This window comes from Penaeus monodon, chromosome 43, assembly GCF_015228065.2.
Source record: "Penaeus monodon isolate SGIC_2016 chromosome 43, NSTDA_Pmon_1, whole genome shotgun sequence".
Classification (NCBI taxonomy): domain Eukaryota; kingdom Metazoa; phylum Arthropoda; class Malacostraca; order Decapoda; family Penaeidae; genus Penaeus; species Penaeus monodon.
The window spans coordinates 15,402,658-15,407,657 of record NC_051428.1 but is presented as its reverse complement, the minus strand read 5'-3'; the positions used below and the strand labels follow the sequence as shown (position 1 = coordinate 15,407,657).

The window sequence follows — 5,000 nt, the reverse complement described above, 5'->3', positions numbered from 1 at the left end:
AGCCCGCAAATATCTTTGATGTTGTCGCTCAGTCTTGTCTCCGGTTTGCCTCTTCCTCTGTTTCCTATCACCATCCCTGTCAGCAAGTTTTTCTCAATACATTTACTTCTCATCACAACACCATTAACTTTAGTTTCCTTTTGTTCAAGATGTCCAACAGCCGGTCTTTACAATTTATTTTTCTCAGCACTTCATCATTCGTTTTCTTTTCTGTTCAGTTAATACATAGTACTCGTCTGTAACACCACATTTCAAAACTATTGATTTTTTTCTTGTCTATCTTCTTCAACACCCAACACTCAGAACCATATGACGCAATTGGAAAAACTAATGAGTTCAATAACCTCAGTTTAGTTCGCAAGGTAATGCTTCGGTCTTTCCAGATGTTATTTGAAAGCAACTGTGGCGTTTTTGGCAATGGCAATTCTTCTTTTTATCTCCGGTGAATCATCATATGTATTAGTTAAAACAGGTCCAAGATAAGTGAACTTTTTTCCACATTTCTACAACCACTCCTGGATTGTAACTTGCTCATCATCGTTCACTGTCGGTTATCTTCGAATCTTCATGATCTTAGTTTTCTTGGCATTAAGAAATAAACCAGCCTTTTCGCTTGCTTCTCTAACTTTATCTAACAGTTGTTGTAGTTCAATGATACTGCTGGCAATTAAAACTATGTCATCGGCGTATCTTAGATTTGATATTTTGTATCCTCCAACATCCACAGTTCCTTCAAAATTCTCTAAAGCATCTCTCATAATTGCTTCAAATATATATTAAAAGGTGCGGAGACAAAATGCAACCTTGTCGCACTCCTTGGTTGATTTTGAACCATTCTTTTAAACCCATAATTTGGTTCTTACAGTTGCTTGTTTTTGGTCATACATGGCTTCTATTAGATGGATGATGTGTTTCGGAAACCTCATATCGTTCATGTTATTCCAGAGGATATCGTGATCAACAGTATCAAAAGGCTTCGAGTAATCGATGAAACACAGGTATGGGTCTTTCTGGTGTTCTCTGTTTTTCTCTATGATAATTTTAGATTAGAATCTGGTTTCTGGTACCTTTTCCAGGGCGAAAACTGCTTGTTCGTCTGAAATTTCTTCTCTTAACTTCATTTCAATCTTTCTGCAATAATTTTCAAAAAAATTTTGCTGCTGTGACTTATTAATGAAATTTGGTCCTGTTATTGTTGCATTGGAGTGCATCATCTTTTTTAGGTATGGGAGTAAAGACTGATTTTAGCCAGTCTTCTGACCATTTTCTTTCATTCCATATTTTCGTACAAAGTTTGTAGAAGAAGTATTCAACACTTTAGCCAGCATTCTTAATTAGTTCTGTTGTTTTTTTCATCTATTCCCGGGCTCTTGTTATTTTTTAAATTCTTTTATGGCTTTTATAACTTCGTCTAGCAGTGGCGGTGGTTCATCTTCGTTGTCATTGAGTCTAATTAATGTTGTTGTAGATCTTTATTCTTTTTGTATAGGTTGGAACAATTGATTCCTCTATCTTTGACTTCTTTTCCATCACATAAAACTGGGCCATCTACAGTTTTGACAGTGTCCATTGTGGTTTAAATTTTCGTATAATGTTTCGTACTCCTTGGTAGAGTTCTTTAGTTGTCTTATTGATAGAACAGTTTTCAATTCTCTGGCAATGTTCATTTAAATATTTTTCTTTATCTCGTGGTAATAATCTTTTAATTTTTTTTTTTTTTTTTTTTTTTGTAAATAATATCTTCAACTGGGTTATTAATACCCTTTGATTTTAGGCATCTTCTTGTTTCAATTTCACTTAGCGTTTCTTCAGATATCAAGGGGGAATTTGTCTTTTTCTTTTTGGCGATAGTTTCTTAAGCAGCGCTCAGCAGGAGTTCTTTTCCTTCTTCCCCCAACTATTTGGTGTTTTATCATCTTCACATTGTTGAGTATTTCAAATTTGTTTGACACTGTAATTCTGTAAATTGTTATCAAGAGTTTTGTAGTCGAGCTTTAGAGGTGTGTGTTGGACGCCCCCATCTTTTTTAGTGTTATTTGAAAGTCGATAGTTAGTAGTTGATGGGCACTGTTGCAGTCGGCACCAGGTTTTTTCTTGGCATTTTTTATACAACTTTTCCATTTCTGGTTCAACACAATGTTTGTCAATTTTTGGGTTTTTATGTTCTTTTGTCTGGTGAAAACCACGTGTACAAGTGTCTTGGGTGGTTTGGAACAATGTGTTGGCTATAACTAGATTATTTGTCCTACAATTCAATAAAATCTTCACCTCTTTTCATTTATATCTCCAAGGCCGAATTTTCCACAGGTGTCATTTTTTAGATTACTTTTGCCTACTTTGGCGTTGAGGTCTCCCATGATTACTTTTACATCTCTGTTAGGGATTGTGTCTAAAGTTTCTTGGAGAGTGTTATAAAAAAATTCCATTTCTTCATTACATGCAATGTTGGTTGGTGCGTAGCATTGTATAATACTTAATGTTATGAGGTTTTGCTTGTATTCTGACTTTTAAAATGTGATAATTTATTGGGCTGTACCCAATTAGTTTCATTTTGCAGTTTTTTTCGTGAGAATCATAGCAACTCCGTGACTATAATTTCCTTCTTTTCCTGAAAAAAAGAACTGTCTTGTTTTCTTTAGTTTTCAAACTTCCATTATTTTTTTCAATTGGTCTCACTGATTCCTAGTATTTAAATGTTGTATCTATCCATTTCGTTACAGACAGTATGTAATTTACCCATCTCTTTCACTTTCCTTACGTTCCATGTGTATCTTAATTGGACATGTTTTCTTTGTCTTTGTCTTCCAGATGCATATTTAACATTGTCAGCTTGGTTGCCTACTGAACAACGCGCCCCTTGATAACCCACGCGACGGGCGATGTGGTATGAATGATCATTTCTGTATTTAATCATTGGTGTAGAGGTTTGTCAGGAGAAAAGAAAAGTCGAGTGGAATCCCCCAGGCTCCTTCTCAACTTGCAGTCTCCAACTAACTAGGAGGAACTATCTCCGCCGCTTTGAAACAGTTACACTATAATACGCCAGACATATGGTATGGTGAAACCAGTAATCAGTAGAACCGAAGGTGTTTTCACCAGATATCCACTGCCCTGCTGCCGACAGCTTCACCGCAACCCTGGCATGGGGACTAATAGGGTGTTATTCTGTTCAAGGGAACCCAGGGTGCAGTTTATTGTCTTACCCCGGGCAGATATATATTATATATATATATATATATATATAATATATAATATAATATATATACACACCCCGAATGTGTGTATATATATATATATATATATATATATATATATAATATTATATATTATATATATATATTTTATATATATATATATATATATATATTATATATATAATATATATTTTATATATATATATTGTGTGTGTGTGTGTGTGTGTGTGTGTGTGTGTGTGTGTGTGTGTGTGTGTGATATTGCATAATCCTTCATGAATTAAATGTTCCTGCCTGTCTCCATGCTTGATGTCGTTGGTCATTATTTGTAACAACCCCTATGCATTATTTGTTGAAAGCCCTAAAGATCGGCTTCTGTGCGAGCCTTTGTTTGGTTTATTGATTTCAGTTGGTACGCTGGCTTCATATGACCTCATTACACAATCACTTGATATATAATTGATTCTTCACGACTTAGTGAATTGCATGGCTCATTGATCGTGAACACATAAAATGAACCTTTGTCAGATCTGACGGCCTCGTCTGGACATCATTATAAATGGAGAGAAATTATGCTTCACTGCTAACGACAAACCCCATGTGGAAGCAATGCTATATAAAAGCCTTTTCCTGGGGATCATTATCGTTTGTGATATTACTGTTCGTTCTCTGGAAATTTCGAGCTTCAAAGCCAGGGGTAGGATCTCATGAACTCACTTGAGGCTTTGTTCTGAGAAAAATATCAAACAAACTTGATAACGATTATTGCTAAAAATTAATGTTTTTTTCCGGTGTTGAAGATAGTTATTTCTACTTATAGAACTATCAAGCAAACTAGGTGGACTAAAACATTTCGTTACTGATGAAAATTATGCTACACTTAATATGCATGATAGCTGAGAGGTCTAACACGTTCCTCACCTATATGCGTGATGGGTGCAGTAGCCACATGACGAAGCAGTCTGTCAACGGTTGGGTCCTCAGCAGCATAGAGCTCGTCTCTTGAAATGCTGAGGTGGAACTTGTCCCACAGTGTAGAGTTATCTCTGTGGGATTAGAGGGAAATCAATTAGATAATACATAATGCCCGATGCAGAATCATAATATTTTTTTCTCAGTCTCACTTCTTTATACATGATGCTTTCGGCATTGTGAAAAAATAATGATAAAATACGATTGCAGAGCCGTATAACGCCGTTCCAGCGTCAGGCTGGCATCAGTGGCCTTTCCATACCCCAATGTGCGAAACTGAAGCGCCGCGAAAAATGCTACTGCAAGAGCAACGTTGTGATTTCACATCGACGAATCAAGTGCAAACCCTGTGTGTGTATGTGCATATATATATATATATATATATATATATATATATATATATATATATATATATATATATATATATATATATATGTATGTATGTATGTATATATATATACAAACACATAACCACACTGATATCAGCATGCTCATATTTCTTTTTTTTCGTAAAACTTTAAATGAATTTTGTAAAAGTATCTATTTATACTTAATTATATAATGAACTGTTATTTCATGACTTCGATCTTGAGAGTCAGTATTAAGAATGGAGGTTAATAATACACTAAAATGAAGTAACTCCTTTCAATACACTAAATCAAATGGTGATCATGGCCTGATCAAAGATTTGGCGTCTATCACGCCCAGAACAAAACAGTATCTTTAATGGTCGCAGATTATTCGAGTGTTTACGGCATGACTCATGAGCTTATATTAGAAGGATTTAAAACGGCTTTTATCACGGCACGAGCTCTTTGTAAATGCCATAGCTTT

The 5,000-nt window shown here is 35.2% G+C and overlaps 1 pseudogene; it reads right to left on the bottom strand.

Moving 5' to 3' along the window:
* The window catches only part of LOC119568287, a 141,492-nt pseudogene that overhangs the window by 131,293 nt on the left and 5,199 nt on the right, over positions 1 to 5,000 (bottom strand).